At 41.3% G+C, this 16,424-nt stretch overlaps 1 long non-coding RNA gene across 1 annotated transcript; it reads left to right on the top strand.

Annotated features, from left to right (window-relative positions):
• Nucleotides 1-3,793: 3,793 nt before the first annotated feature.
• Nucleotides 3,794-7,358, top strand: LOC140895149 (uncharacterized). Its single transcript, XR_012154120.2, has 2 exons — nucleotides 3,794-5,762; nucleotides 6,557-7,358. It is a non-coding gene; the product is annotated as an uncharacterized LOC140895149 (long non-coding RNA).
• The last annotated feature ends 9,066 nt before the right edge of the window (nucleotides 7,359-16,424 follow it).

Below are 16,424 nucleotides of genomic sequence, written 5' to 3'. Positions count from 1 at the left end.
TATATTGGTGTTGGTGACCAGTTATGGAGACAAGAACATGCTATCTATGATTCCAGACTGTTCCATCTATTATGGATTCATGTTACTATGGGAACCTTTCTGTATTCATTTGTATAACTGAATGCTCATACAATATTGTAAAAAGAAAAGGAGTACTTGTGGCACCTTAGAGACTAACCAATTTATTTGAGCATAAGCTTTCGTGACCTACAGCTCACTTCATCGGCTTATGCTCAAATAAATTGGCTAGTCTCTAAGGTGCCACAAGTCCTCCTTTTCTTTTTGCGAATACAGACTAACACAGCTGTACTCTGAAACCTGTCAATATTGTAAAAGTCTTTTTATATAATTTATTTTTGCTGTTCTGTTGCACTAATAATTCCTTTCTATGTATCAGAACCTGATATAAATGATGGAGTCCTCCAAAAGAGCTCTCTTGATGAGAACAGTTCTTTTCTGGGCATTTATACCATGCTAATCACCTTGATGTCAAAGTACTGAGATTCAAATTTTGTTGAACGTGCAATTCTACTTGTGTGCCAGTTTGACTGTGCTTACTGCAGAAGCATCTGCTGCTCAGGTAAGCACAGAGAGAGAATAGTAACAGAGGTTGGTATTTCAAATTTACTATTAGGTGGAATTGGTTTTTGTTCTTCTAGTTATCTCTAGAGTGTGAAAGAACGTCCGGTTTGGAGCCAACCTTGCCTATATGGCTGCCCTGTCTCAATCACAATTAGCTTTGTTACTGTTTTCTCTACATGGTTAATAGATCTATTTACTCAATATTATGATGAAGGATGTTTGGCATACTCTGTGCTTTCTTCTATTTTTAAAATTTAAATATCATACCACTTCTTTATCACTTAGGAACTGCAAACTACGGTTAAAATAGTTATTGGAACAAGTCATCTGTTGCAGTTCAAAGACTGATTTCTGGATATGTTTTTAGAATTCCAGTGTTTGAAATTCTTATTAAAGCATTGTTTTCTAATCATTATCATAAGAATGGCATACTTGGTCAGACCAATAGTCCACTGGTTCTCAATCAGGGGTACACATACCCCTGGGGGTATGCAGAGGTCTTCCAGGAGGTACATCAACTCATCAAGGTATTTGCCTAGTTTTACAACAGGCTACATAAAAAGCACTAGCTAAGTCAGTACAAACTAAAATTTCATACGGACAATGACTTGTTTATACTGCTCTGTATACTACACTCTGAAATGTAAGTACAGTATTTATATGCCAACTGATTTATTTTATAATTATGTGGTAAAAATGAGGAAGTCAGCAATTTTTTGGTAATAGTGGTGTGACACTTTAGTATTTTTAGGTCTGATTTTGTAAGCAAGTAGTTTTGTGTACCCCCAAATTTCATCTCACTTAAAGACACATCAGACTCAACCTTTCCAGACTACTGTACCCCTTTCAGGAGAGTCACTGCAGTAGTCCATCTAGCCCGGTATCCTCTCTTCCGGCAGTGGCTGGCGCTAGAGGGAATGAACAGAACAGGGTAATTTATTGAGTGATCCATCCAGTCCCAGCTTCTGGCAGTCAGAGGTTTAGGAACCCCCAAATCTGGGGTTGCATCCAGGACCATCTTGGTTAGTAGCCACTTATGGATCTATCCTCCAGGAACTTACACAATTCTTTTTTTGAACCCAGTTTTCGCCTTCACAACATCTCCCTGGCAACAACTTCTACAGGTTAACTGGGTGTTGTGTGAAGCAATACTTCCTTATGTTTTGTTTTAAACTTACTACCTGTTAATTTCATTGGGTGACGCATGGTTTTTGTGTTATGTGCAGGGGCAAATAATACTTCCCTATTCACTTTCTCCACACCAGTCCTGATTTTATAGACCACAATCATATCCCCCTCTAGTAATCTCTTCTCTAAGATGAACAGTCCTAGTCTTTTTAATCTCTCCTCATATGGAAGCTGTTCCATACCCCTAATCACAGGCAGCAGGTATCAAAGGCCAGGGCAGGCTAAGCCTCCCCTAACCCAAGCCATGGCCCTGCCCTGTTCTGCCCCAAGGCAGTGCCTCACTCCCTGTCTCCCCTGAAGACGGCGAGGGCTCAGCTTCCGCCAGCGGCCTGGGGCTGGGGTTTGCTGCTTGCCGGCACCTCTGGCTGTCTCAGGAGTCGGGCTAGTGGCTTGGGCCAGGGGGCCTGCGGGTGGGTGGCTAAAGCTCCCCTCCAGCAGCATTAGGGGCGGGGGAGGCTTGGGGCTCCTCTTGCAGCGCAGGGTGGGATGTGGGCAGAAAGAGTGGGGCCGGCAGTTTAGCCTCCCTGAAGGGGGGCTCACCTGTCGCCCGTGCGCCTAATGATTTTTGTTGCCCTTCTCAGTGCTTTTTCCAATTCCAATACACCTTTTACTGAGATGGGGCAACCAGAACTGTACACAGTATTCCAGGCATGAGCGTACCCATGGCTTTATATGGTGGCATGATATTTTCTGTATTATCTACCCCCTTTCCTAATGATTCCTAACATTGTTAGACCTTTTAACTGCTGCTGCACATTGAGCAATATTTTCAGAGAACTTTCCACAGTGACTCCAAGATCTGTCTGGAGTGGGAACAGTTAATGTAGACCCCATCATTTTGTACATGTAGTTGGGATTATGTTTTCCAATGTGCATTACTTTGCATTTATCAACATTGAATCTTGACTGTTATTTTGTTGCCCAGTCACCCAATTTGGTGACATCCTTTTGTAGTTCTTCGCAGTAAGCTTTGGACTTAACTAGCTTGAGTAATTTTGTATCCTCTGCAAACTTTTCCATCTCTTTATTTACCCCTTTTTCCGGATCATTTATGAATATGTTGAACAGCACTGGTCCCAGGGCTGATTCTTGGGGGATTCTGCTATTTACCTCTCTCCACTATGAAAATTTATTGCTATCCTTTGATTCCTATCTTTTAATTAGTTACTGATCTATGAGAGGACGCTCCCTCTTTAGTCCACGACTGCTTACTTTGCTTAAGAGCCTTTGGTGAGGGATCTAGTCAAAAGCTTTCAGAAAGTACAAATACGTTATATCCACTGGATCACCCTTGTCCACGTGTTTGTTGGTCCCTCAATTAATTCTAATAGATTGGTGAGGCATGGCTTCCCTTTACAAAAGCCATGTTGACTCTTCCGTGCTGACTCTTAGGTGTACCAACTTTTGTAATTGCCAGAATTGCCTCTGGAGCCTTTTTAAAAAATTGGTGTTACCTTAGCTATTCTCATTCAGAGGCTGATTAAAGCAATAGGCTACACATACAGTTAGTAGTCCTGCAATTTCACATTTGAGGTCCTTCAGAACTCTTAGGTGAATATCATATGGTCCTGGTGACTTAGTCCTGTTTAATTTACTAATTTGTTCCCAAACCTCCTCTATCGACACCTCAATTTGGGACAGTTCCTCAGATTTGTCACCTAAAAAGAATGGCTGGCGTGTGGGAATCTCCCTCACATCTGTTACAGGGAAGACCAATGCAAAGAATTCATTTAGCTTCTCCACAACAACCTTTTCTTCCAGGAGTACTCTCCACTGATCGTTCGGCAGGCGGGTTCTGATGTGCTTAACAATTTTTTTGCTGTTAATTTTTGTGTCTTTTGCTAGTTGCTCTTCAAATTCTTTTCTGGCCTGCCTAATTACACTTTTACACTTGAAGAAAAGGAGTACTTGTGGCACCTTAGAGACTAACCAATTTATTTGAGCATAAGCTTTCGTGAACTACAGCTCACTTCATCGGATGTAGCTCACGAAAGCTTATGCTCAAATAAATTGGTTAGTCTCTAAGGTGCCACAAGTACTCCTTTTCTTTTTGCGAATACAGACTAACACGGCTGTTACTCTGAAACTTTTACACTTCACTTGTTAGTGTTTATTCTCTTTTTCTATTTTCCTCAGTCAGATTTAACTTCCAATTTTTATCTCTGCCTCTTTCACATTGTTTAGCCATGGTGGCATTTTTTGGTGGTCTTACATTTTTGGGGGAGAGAGGGGGAGTGTACATTTAGTTATGGTGTTTTTAAAAAGATTTTATGCAGCTTGCAGGCCTTTCACTCTTGTGAGTGTTCCTTTTAATTTCCATTTAACTAGCTTCCTCATTTTTATGTAGTTGCCCTTTGTGAAATTAAATGCTACTGTGGTGAGTTTCTTTGGTATTCGCTGCCCCCCTACCTTACAAGCATGTTAAATTTAATTATATTATGATCACTGTTACTGAGCGGTTCAGCTATATTCACGTATTGGACCAGAAGAGGACACTCTTCTTAAGGTACCTTGACTGAGGACAACTTAGGTCTGAAATGTTTGTGCTAAATAAGAAAACTATTGTCAATTTTTATAGCCAAACTGAGTTGTTATATCCTTATCCTAAGTGCACAAAAAAGCCTCTTATGTGCACTTAAAACTCTTGCATTTGTGTGACCAGGGCTGAAAATAAAAACTAATCTTCCTCCTCAGTTTCTTTATATGCGCTATTGAATGGAAATATCTGTGCATATGCAGGGTGTTTACATTTTCAACTAACTATTGAAAACATCATAAATCTTCACTCCATCTCTGAAGTACTCTTGTAGTAGATGACATATAAAGCTAGGCAGGTGTACAAATCCTGAAGAGCATTATGGGTCCAATGGACTAAACAGAGTCCTAGGAGAAACTCAAAAGTAGCAGGCCATTTAGTGCCATCCAAACGCAAACAACTAGCCTTAACTTTGAGCTCTAGGTGATGTCCTGCACCCAGAGCGATATTCGCGTCCTCTATCTTGTGCAAAGCAAAAAAAGAATGTTTTGGGTGATGCCTCCCTTTAAAAGAGAACTGATGCTGCAGACAGAAGGTGCCGTAGGAGTTTGGAATGGCAGTTGGGATGTTGGAAGTGGGAAGTTCTGGGGCAATTGGGGAGAGATGGAACATGAATCCCAAGATTCTATAGCAACTGAAGGTGGATTTGGATGGCTGGAGAGGGAGTCTAAAGAAAGTGCAGTGACAACAGCAGGATCCTTTTGAGGAAGAGAGAACTAGGGAAGAGTTTAATAGGAAGCGGGACAGTGCATATGAAAAGAACACTGTAAGGGACATGGGAAAAGAATTGCAGGGATGGAATAATCTGAGCAGGGGAAAGGTGGTGGAAAAAGAGACTGAAAAGATAACTGTGCCTCAGTTTCTTCCTTGCTGCATGGAACATATGAAGGGTTTGAATTGCTGCCTCCGGCCTTAAAATAAGAGCTTTGTTTTTCCCTATTGGCAAAATTCTTCTTTCCACAGGCCAAGTTCTGCCTTTGTGTAAAATTCCTGGTGAGTTCTGCAAGGTGATGGAATATAGCCCACAGGTGGAATTGACTCTGGTGAAGGGTTTAACTGATTGGGTGGGTAATCACTGTTATATTACAATGTAGCATGATCATTGGAGGTCATAGACATGACTTTTTGAGTGGGGAATTCTGGGTTGCCCTTATTTAGTTATACATGAATGCATGGCTTTTAAGTTTAGGTCAGGAGCAAGTAATATTTTTATTTTATTTTATGTTTTTATTTTTTGGTTCCCTGGGTTGCTGGCCGCCTGTGTGCTCTAAATGGAAGTATATATCTTAGAACACGTTGAACTGAGATGCAAAAATCGCAGTGAATGTCCAACTGACCTCATGTTTGTGAGGATTTCAGAAGTTTCTTTGTTTAGTTTTAACTTTGCCTCTAAATCCACTTCAATCTGTGACCTTGTGATACCATTCTTGCAAATAATGCTCCGCTTGGACAAAAGGTGAGTGAGACAGCTCTATAACTTAATATCAACTTTTGAGCAACTAATTCATTTACATTTCTTATGCCTTTTGCAGGTAAGCAGTACAGGTGAGGGAAGGTAGCATTTCCTGCTTATTAAACTGAGACCTGTGGCGCTTACTAGAACTGTGTGAATAATGGTTTTTTAGGTTTGCTGGCCATTAAAATAATTGGGTGAAAAACATTTTGGGTCAAATAAAATGTTTTGATTTTGACCATTTAAAACATTTTTATTGTTTAAAAAAATTAAAAGGAAATTTTGAAAATTTTTCGGTTCAAAATGACTTGAAGTTCTTATTTGGAATTTTTTAGGATTTTTTTTTTTTTTTTTTTTTTTTACTGAAACAACTTGGCATCATGGGATTTGTAAAACATCTCAATATCACTGGATCTACATTTTTTTGTCTCCCTCCTCCCCCACCAAAAAAAAAAAGCTTTAGTACAAAAAATTTTGCCCAGCCCTGACTCTCAGAAGTTACGAGCAGCTGCTGCTGCCATGGATTTGATACACTTAACCTTGAGCGTATGGAGCTTCTCTGCATATATCTTTTTGGGATGACTTCTGATTATTCCTTCACTATTCCTTAATTGTAAATTTAACCAATTTACCCTTTAAAAGTGTGCTTCTAATTTAGACAAAAAACAGTTTAATATTCTTTGCAGGTAAGTGATGATGTAATTTTATCTGCATGTATAGTATGTGCTCTAAGAAATGGTGGGAGAAGATTAAGGTTACTAGACACGTTCCTTAGCATGCACCTTTCCTCTGCCTAGGGGGAGAGCTTATGATTTTGATTTCAGAAGAGTGGTACTGCCATTCCTCATGGAGCCATGGGAGTGAGCCGCTGGATTGGCCAGCATCTCTTGCTTGATTTATATGGTGAGGACTGCATTCTTTTGGGTTTTAAATGAGTTGTGTGTTGCTAGACAGTAATATCTCCTTGGATTGTGTGTGTTGTTGTATGTGAAGTTATGAAGTTTGGTGATGTATGTGTTACTGAACACGTTGTGAGGTTGAACACACCCACAAGCAGCCTTTCAGGTACAACAGTAAAAAGGCCAAACAATATTAATGGCTTATGGAGGAAATGCACACAGGCACAAGGGTTACCCCAGGAACTGTATACAATAGAAACTTCTTCGAGATAGCACTACACGATGGGAACTGTTTGACCCAGCTCACAGCAAAAGAGCTTTCCAGCAAGTGGGAAGAAGATATAAAAGGGGGACAATGACATCCTGGGGGGACCTTACTGTCCCTGCAACAACACACCTGGAAACACCTGAGTGGCAAGGACTGAACTGTGGGAAGCGATGGTCCTAGGCTAGTAGGATCTTTAGCTGTGTATGAAAACCTGGGAAAGCCTAGGCAGCTTGTGACTTAAGAATCTGCCATCCTTTTTATCACTCAGGGTGAGCATTTGCTAATTTATATCCTATCTATCTAGTGTGTTAAGTTCAGTTTGCGTTTTTTGTTTATTTACTAAGGTAATCTGCTTTGATCCGTTTGCTATCCCTTATAATCACTTAAAATCTACCTCTTGTACTTAATAAACTTGTTTTTGTTTTCTATACACCAGTTTGTGCAATTCATAACTGGGGGGGCAAAAAGCTGTGCATATCTTCCTCCACATTGAGGGAGGGGGCGATTTTCATGAGCTTATGCTGTACAGATTTCTGTGCAGCACAAGACAATTCTGGGTTTACACTCCAGAGGGGATGTGCACTTGAGCGTTAGGCAATTCCTTAGCTGAAAGCCTTCCCACGCAGTGCTGATTTCAGTGTCTGCCTTTCTGCAGCTGGGTGTATCCCTACCTGTGTTTGTGCTAGAGGAGGCTTGAGGGCCTGGCTTAGCAGGACAGGGTGAGGGAGCCCAGGTTGGTGGAACAGGCAGGCTCATTGATACCCCAGTACATCAGGTAGCATCACAGAAGAGGGAGCAACCTGTCACAGGTGGGTGCCTCAGTTTCTTCAGTGTGCTGCATGGTTAACTAGGGGGTGGAAAAAAGTTGTTACTCTTTCCAGAGACCCAGACATATAGATGTGACTGACACCTAACTGTTTGCCCCCTGGACCCATGTCCATGTAGAGTCCTAGAAGACAATGGCCACTCCAATTGCCCAGACATTTGGTATCTAGCACCTAATGACCATGAAAGGACCACTCCTCCACAGAAAGCCAACCATGTTTCATCAGATGGAGAACAAAGGGCTGAGGAGGAGGGCCAGATGGGAGGTTATTAAGAGCAGACTGCTGGGATAAAAGAGGGGTCAGAGAGCTCTGGGCTTGGGGCTGACCATGCTGTAACTATCTGTTCTCTGTGCTAACCAGGGACTTTCTATGCTGTGTCCCAGACATCTAATAAACTGCTTTTACAATGCTGGCTGAGAGTCACTACAGATGCTGAAAGAGAGGGTGCATTGCTCCGTTTGGATGTATGTTACTTTCAGGTGTCCAAGTAGGGTGAACTTTCTGAAGGGAGCTGATGGTGAAAAACAGGAGTGCTGAAGGCTCTGAGGTTCGTCTAAGAACAGTGAAGCCAAGTGGCTTACCCTACTGACTAAGACTGGTGGGGTTGGCATACTGAAGGGATCCTCCCAGGGACTGCTCCAGAGCATGACAAAAGCAGGGACAAAATTTTCACAAACATTTTTTCATTGGCTCTAATTAGAAATCTTTAAATGGAATTCCTTATTCCCATTGGGTCAAAAATCCTTCAAGAATAGCCTTTCAAATGATGTTTTGATACATCTGTTTCTTGGTGAACTCAAGAAGGGGGGGGAAAGCTATCAAAAAGTTTCCAAAAGCAGGCTTGAGTTTTGAGTGAGAGCATGGATTGGTTTATGCTTTAATGGAAGTGGTTTTCCTATCCCTTCCACTTAGACACAATTATTGGAAAGAGTTTTGGATCGGATTAAGAAATAAGATATTACTTTTATAAAAGGGACAGAATTATGATCTGAAAATAAGTCTTCGGTTATTTCAGAACCTGTTTATGAAAGGTTGTTGGTTGGGGCCCATTCTATGCAAATGAAGTGAAAAGCCCTAGATTCTATAGTGGAAACAAAGCCATGTTATCTTTTCCTGACCAATGCAATTTTCTTCTCTTTTAAAAGAAGAGTAGGTCTATTTTAATTGATTAATTCCAGCTAAAATGGACTTTCTAACTTATATTTTGGAATTTGACTTTCATATCAATACATGTTATTTTATATAAAATTTATATAACGGCGTTCTAACCATGCGAGCACACACAGCTATAAAACATAAATTTGGAAGAGATAAATGACCTTTTTCTTAACAGCTTTGGTGTTTGTCTGTAGGATGTCACTAATGGCCAGCATGGACTAATATAACTGTACTGCACCAATAGAGAGAACACACATTTTTAGTGAGGTTACTTCCAGGAATACAGAGAAAATACCATTCAGAGCAAGTTTTGTTAATATGACCTTCCTGTACTGCTAAAGGATGAAGCAGGATCTCATTCTAAACCCACACTAATAGGAGTCTGAAGCAGTTTTTTTCTTCAAGTGATGAAGTTCCATCAGAAATTATTAAAATAATTCATATACTCAGAATTGGAAAGGATGCATACAGTGATTAATACAGGATAGCAAAAACACTTGGAAGGATTTCAAAGGAGAATCTTATAAAGACTGAATAACCCCAGCTCTCAAAAAAGAAGCTCATGGTGATCTAACTTAAGTATTCCCGTAGAGCTAAGTCTAAGGGCGTCCACTTATATTTATATTTCTTACGGGAGAGGAAAGGATGCCTTCTGAGTTGACATGAAATCTCTGTAGAATTTTTTTTTTTTATAATCAAGTTTGTCTTATTGCTTGACAGCCTTTTGAAGGAGCATTTAAGTAAATGTATTTGTGTATGAGCACATCAGAGCTAGACGTATGCCCTGTGTTATAAAAATAGTTGAAAGAGAAGTTCTTATCAACTGATAAATATCCCGAAGAGAAGTATTAATTTAAACCCACTAACATCAGATGGAATTACTGTTCAGCTAGTACAGTGAAAGCTCACTCCTATTTCTTCCCAGCAAGATGATACATATTTTCTCCCTAGAATTAAGACCTTTAATAACAGCAGTGAGATTACTTTAAGTACTATGATTGTGAGCTATGAGACTTGTTTCTTGGACTGACTTGCTTGGTAATTTATTGGGTAAGTGATTGCCAATGAAGAGCCTCAGATTACATCACCAAAAGAAGATTTTCAGCAGATTGATTTTCCCCAGAGGAATCTGTTTTGAAGGGTACCAGATTTTACTCTATACTTTACTGACAAAGATTCACTTTCTCCAAATCAAGTTGGAAGAGGGGATGTTTTGGAGAAAAAGTTCTGGTGTGGGCCAACTCTGCTTACAAATCAATATATCTTCCAGCAATGTAAGGAATAAGTGTAACTTTGAAATGTTCAAAGAATGCTATACTCTCCCCTCTTGCTCTTCTAGCCCCACAGCAAATCAAGACTTACACATCTTTTTACCTCACCCCTCAGTATGCTGTGGGGTCTGTTCTTTGTTTAATTGTAAAAATAGGTGCTTTTCCAATCAGATCTGAGAAATCATGAATATTTTGGATTCTTCAAAAGTGAGTAAGTATTGGGATAGAATCTTAAATATATGGATTAAGATTCTCAGATTGGCAGAGGAGTTGCTCTCTTATATTGCCCTAATATATATTATTTGCATCTACAAGAACAGCACATCAAATAAAATATTGTGGCTGATAGGTAGCACATAAACAAGTTCAGATGGAATGAATATTGTTAAAAACACACACACATTATTACTCATGACAATGATTTGTAGAACACCAGCATGTACAAGGGCTGTACAGACAAGTATTATGACACAGGTCCAAAACTTGCTCAATTACATGCGGAAACAAGTGGACTTTGCACTCCTGTAACTAAGAGAACAATTTGGTCCAAATTCCCTGCCCAACCAGCTTACTGTCTAAATAGAAAATGTGATGCAGGATGAAAGACTACTAAAAACAGAGTGACTGAGCAGTGACGTTTAGTGTGTGTCATGTTAGCACCATGATTTTTGTCTGACGGTTTCCCCTCCATCCAATGAAACTTCTTTTGTTTGCTCTGTAAATACTCATAGATTCCAAGGCCAGAAAGGACCATTGTGATCATCTAGTCTGACCTTCTGTGTAACACAGGCCATAGAAGTTCCCCAAAATATTTCCTAGAGCTGAGCTTTTAGAAAATCATCCAATCTTGATTTACAAAGGGTCAGTGATGGAGAATCCACCATGACCCTTGGTAAGTTGTTCCAGTTGTTAATTACCCTCACTGTCAAAAATTTACACCTTATTTCCAATCTGAATTTATCTAGCTTCAACTTCTAGCCATTGGATCTCGTTAGACCTTTCTCTGTTGGACTGAAGAGCCTATTATTAGATATTTGTTCCCCACCTAGATACTTATAGACTGTGATCAAGTCACCCCTGAGCCTTCTATTTGTTAAGCTCTTTGAATCTATCATTATAAGGCATTTTCTAATCTTTTAATAATTCTTAAAAAGAAAAGGAGTACTTGTGGCACCTTAGAGACTAACCAATTTATTTGAGCATAAGCTTTCGTGAGCTGTAGCTCACGAAAGCTTATGCTCAAATAAATTGGTTAGTCTCTAAGGTGCCACAAGTCCTCCTCTTCTTTTTGCGAATACAGACTAACACGGCTGTTACTCTGAAACCTTAATAATTCTTGTGGGTCTTCTCTAAACCCTCTCCAATGTATCAACATCCTTCTTGGATTGTGGGCACCAGAACTAGACACAGGATTCCAGTGGAGGTTGCACCAGTGCCAAATCTGGAGATAAAATGATCTCTCTCCTCCTAGTCAAGATTCCCTGTTTATGAAGCCCAGGATCGCATTAGCTCTTTTGGCCACAGCATGAGACTAGGAACTCATGTTCAGCTGATTGAAAAAAATTTGGGGGTCGTGGTGGACAGAGTCAGTACTTCCTAGGATAGAGTCCTCCATCCTGTATTTATCTTTGTTCATCGATATATACATTTACATTTAATTGTATTAAAACACATTGTTTGCTTGCACCCACTTTACAAAGCGATCCAGATTGCTCTGAAATAGAGACTCATCTTCATTATTTACCACTTCCCCAATTTTTGGGTCATCTACAAACTTTATCAGTGATCATTTATGTTTTCTTTCAAGTCATTGATAAAAAGTGTTAAATTGCAGAGTGAAGAACTGATCCCTGTGGGACCTTGACTGGAAACACACCTGCTTGATGATGATTCCCTGTTTACAATTACATTTTGAGACCTATTAGCTAGCCAGTTTTCAATCCATTTAATGTGCACCCTGTTAATTTTGTTCTTGTTTTTTAATCAAAGTGTCATGGTATTAAGTCAAACCACTTACAGAAGTCTATGTATCTTATATCAACACTATTACCTTTAGCAACCAAACATGCAATCTCACATAAAAACATAAGAACGGCCATACTGAGTCAGAGCAATGGTCCAGCTGGTCCAGTGTCCTGTCTTCTGACAGTGGCCAGTGCCAGGTGCTCCAGAGGGAATGAACAGAATAGGGAATCATCAAGTGATCCATCCCCTGTCACCCACTCCCAGCTTCTGACAGTCAGAGACTAGGGACACCCAGAACATGGGGTTGCATCCTTGACCATCTTGGCTAATAGCCATTGATGGACATATCCTCCAGGAATTTATTTAGTTCTTTTTTGAACCCCATTATAGTTTTGGCCTTCACATTAGTTTGACAGGATCAATTTTCCATAAACCCATGTTAATTAATATTACCCTCTTTTAATTAATTAATTTATTGAGTCCCACATCAGCCACTCCATTATCTTGCTCAGGATCAATGTCAGACTGACAGGCCTACAATGACTTGGAGCATCCTGTTTACTGTTTTTAAAAAGTGGCACAAAAGCCATTTTCCCCAGTCTTCTGGAACTTCTCCAGTGTTCTAAGAGTTACTCAGAATCAACATTAACAGTCCAGCAAGCTCTTTTACAACTTTTAAAACTCTTGGATTCAAGTTATTGGACCTGCTGATTTAAAAATGTCTGACTATACTAGCTTCTGTATCCTCCATAGATACTAGCGGAATGGAAAGAGTATTATCACCATATGATTTGATTATATCATCTGTTTTTCCCCAAATACAGAACAGAAATATTTATTGAACACTTCTGCTTTTTCTGTATTATCATTGATAATTCTACATCTAGTAATAGACTGATACCATTGTCAGAATTCTCTTTGTTCCTAATTTTAAAAACTATTCCTTACTGTCTTTAATCCTGATGGCCATAAATTTCTCCTTGTGTCTCTTTGCTTCCCTTTTAAATTTTCTATAATTCCTAGCTTCTCATTTATATTCACTACTATCAAATTCCCCTTATTTCCATTTGTTATATATTATTTTTTTATTGCTGCCTTTACTTCCCCTCTAAACCAAGTTGGTTTCTTAACCTGCACATCCTTCTTTCTTTTGGGGCATCTAGAAAGGAGTTCTTAAATAATTCCCAATTATCACCAATATTTTTTGATTAAATTCTTCATACCAGCTGATTTGGCACATAATTGTTTTCAGTTCTGTGAAACTGGCCCTATTAGAGCACCATATATCTATCTATATATAACTAGCCTGGACATCATTCCTCTTGCACACCATAAATATGAGCAAGGCATGATCACTTTTACCTAAGCTGCCATTAATTTTTAGTTCTGAGATGAAGTCATAGAGGCCTATGTGGAGTTCTCCGGCCATTCCCAAACCAATGGGAACAAAACACATGACACTTGCCATCCTCGCAGGGTCCTGTTTCAGAGAAAGAGAACCTTCCTGCAATATCAATGTTTCATATTTACAATAAAAGAATCAGAAATAATGTGAATCAACTGCAGAGGGCAGTAGTGAGCCAGAGCAGCACTGGATTTTCTGAGCTTGCTCTCAGAATGCAGGGTCTGACTTCTCAGAATTCTCCACTCTCTCATATGGCTAATGACTTTCTGGGGCCATAGGAGCATTAGAATATTCAGGGACTCAATAACAGGGTTCATGTAGGGGCTGCTGGGCTGACTGATTCCACAGGCAGTGATCTGGATTCCAGGCTAGTGTTTTACATTTTTAAGAGAGGAATCAGATAGGTTTACAAGTAAGTGTCTTGGATGAAATAGGGACTAAAGAGCTAATTGTGCGGGTGTAAGGCTGAGCATTGGTTACTGGAGAAAAGTATCCCTGCGCTTACGTGTTCTCCCTTCCCTTGGTGCTGTCGGCCCATGGGACAGTTATACCTATGAGGTGCTGATAGGAGCATACAGTAATGGGGAAACTGTCTGTATAGGGCTATTAAATTGTCTGAAGAAGTAAGAGTCATTCTGGGCAGCCTACCTGGAGAGCTCCAAGCAGGGGCCGCCGATAGGGCACTCAGGCTGGTTTGATCCCAGTCCAACAAACAGCCAAACCTGGGCTTCCTGAGCCAGAGCGTGAATCCAAACTCACAGAGGGGCGTGGGCTTTGCCCAGCTTTCTACCTGGGATCAACATGTTGCCCAAAAAAATGACTGTGTGTAACTGAAGTTCAAGTCCTTCACAAGGCAGGCTGGGTGGGGTCCAGAGAGGGACTTAGGCAGGATAGCACGGAGTGCTGAGACACCCAACTTTCAGGCAATTAGAAGAAAAAACAAAAACAAACCACAGGAACAACACATGATCCCCAAAGTCTGAATTAGGCACCCAGGCTCCCTTTACAAAGAATAAGGCACCTAGCTGTCCCCAGACAGCGATTCACAAAGCCAGCACGCGAGGCTGGGAGCCACCTAAGCCAGCCCCCGGGAGATGCTGATCAAAGCCCAGTCCTTCTCTTGGGCTCTGATTGTCACAGGTACCTGACACCCAAGGTATAGGCCCCAAAAATGAGCAATTGAACCAACTGGTTGCATGCGGTATCATCATACTACAGAAGTATATTGAGCAAGGTCTTTTATAAAAGCTTGTAATGTTCTAAATTTAATAATCGTTGCAGGCCGTGGTTATGAATCTATGTATTTGTGTATATAGATAACTGTGCTTGTAAGCTCTGGCTCTACCTCATAGCAGTGCAAAGCCCCATCAGACAGGGAGAGACACCTCTCAAGCCAGGTGTTTACACAAAACTGGGCAGACTTACTGATCCATTGTGCAACCCAGGAAAAGACAATGATGGGCCATTCGAGTTAATGGAAAGACATTGAGACAACTGGAATTTCCCCACTTTGAATATTATACTGACTGAAGAAAACAGCCCTGTAAATCCCGTTAAAATGAAAGGCGGTTGATGTGAAATCCAGAGACTGAGGACAGGAAGCTGTCCATGAAACACTGGATCCACCTGCTCGGTAGGTGTGCACTACGAAACTGTTCAAAGGCAACTTGAATTAGAAAAGGGATTTTATCTAATATGGAAGTGTCAAATCTAAAGTTGCATCTTTATTTATTTTCTGCATGCCTTGTACATGTTTGCTCCCCCTTTTTATTTAATCTTTGAATCTGTGATTTTCTATTAAATAAATTGTTTATTTTTCTCCCAAGCAGCTAGCTGGTATGCAAACTCTGTGGAGTATGTGCGCCAAAGTCAGCTGATAACTGGGGGGCTGGTGTCACCTTCAGGGGTGACAAACCAGGGAGAACATTCTGAATGTCTGGTACTTAAGGACTCAGGGAGGATGGATTTGGGGAGACTCTAGACTGAAGAGCTGTAGGTGTTACCTTGGCCTACTTACTCCTTGCAGGCTGAGACTTTGTGCACGTGGGCAGGGTCCTGGTTTCAAGAATCTTCTGAACCATAGCTGCATGGCACCAAGGCACCCCGAAGTTATAGGGGAGGTGGTGATGGAAGTCCTTACCAGTATGGGTGGTCCCCAAAACATCACAGTGCCGAAGTCTGGGCTGGAGGAAAGCACCTCCCCCTGTTTGTGATCCATGCATTGTGGGGGAGGGGGGGGAGGGAGAGTGGGAAGATTAGGCATTCAGTGCCAAAGTTGTGTGTGAGACCTAAAACAAATGGTTTGGGAGGGGGAGGTGCTCCTTATAACCTTTAGCCTAGTGGCCAAGGTAGTCACCCAGGATGTGGGAAACCTGCACGTTCAAGTTTCGGTTCCTTCGGAGGTGGGAAAGGGATTTGAACATGGCCCAGCCATCTCTTGGGTGAGTGTCCCAACAACTAGGCTATGGAATATTCTGACATGGGACTCCAGCAATCTCTCCTACTGACAGAGCCGTCCCGTCCATAGGGAAACTTTGAGGAGCCCCATGTTTCGGGACACAGGGTCCAGGGCGGCCTGGCAGACTAGAGGGGGGCCTGGCGCCAGCTGTGAGCAACCCAGCCTGCCCTGCTCCACCAGCTCCCAGTGTTGCTCAGGGGAGGGAGCGGAAGCTGGAAGGAGGTGGGGTGGGGTGGGGTGGGGGTTTGGGGCAGGGGCAGGGCAGGAGCGGGAAGACGGGCTTGGGGGAAGGGGTGGAGTGGGAGCAGGGGCTTGGGCCAGAGAGGGAGGGTTGTCCCGGGCCCCGCACCCCCCTAGGGACAGCCCTGCCTATTGAAGCTGTTCCACTTTAATTAAGCAACTGAATCATTGAAT

The sequence above is a fragment of the Lepidochelys kempii genome, chromosome 10, assembly GCF_965140285.1.
Source record: "Lepidochelys kempii isolate rLepKem1 chromosome 10, rLepKem1.hap1, whole genome shotgun sequence".
Lineage (NCBI taxonomy): Eukaryota > Metazoa > Chordata > Testudines > Cheloniidae > Lepidochelys > Lepidochelys kempii.
This window is presented reverse-complemented; position numbering and strand designations above follow the sequence as displayed.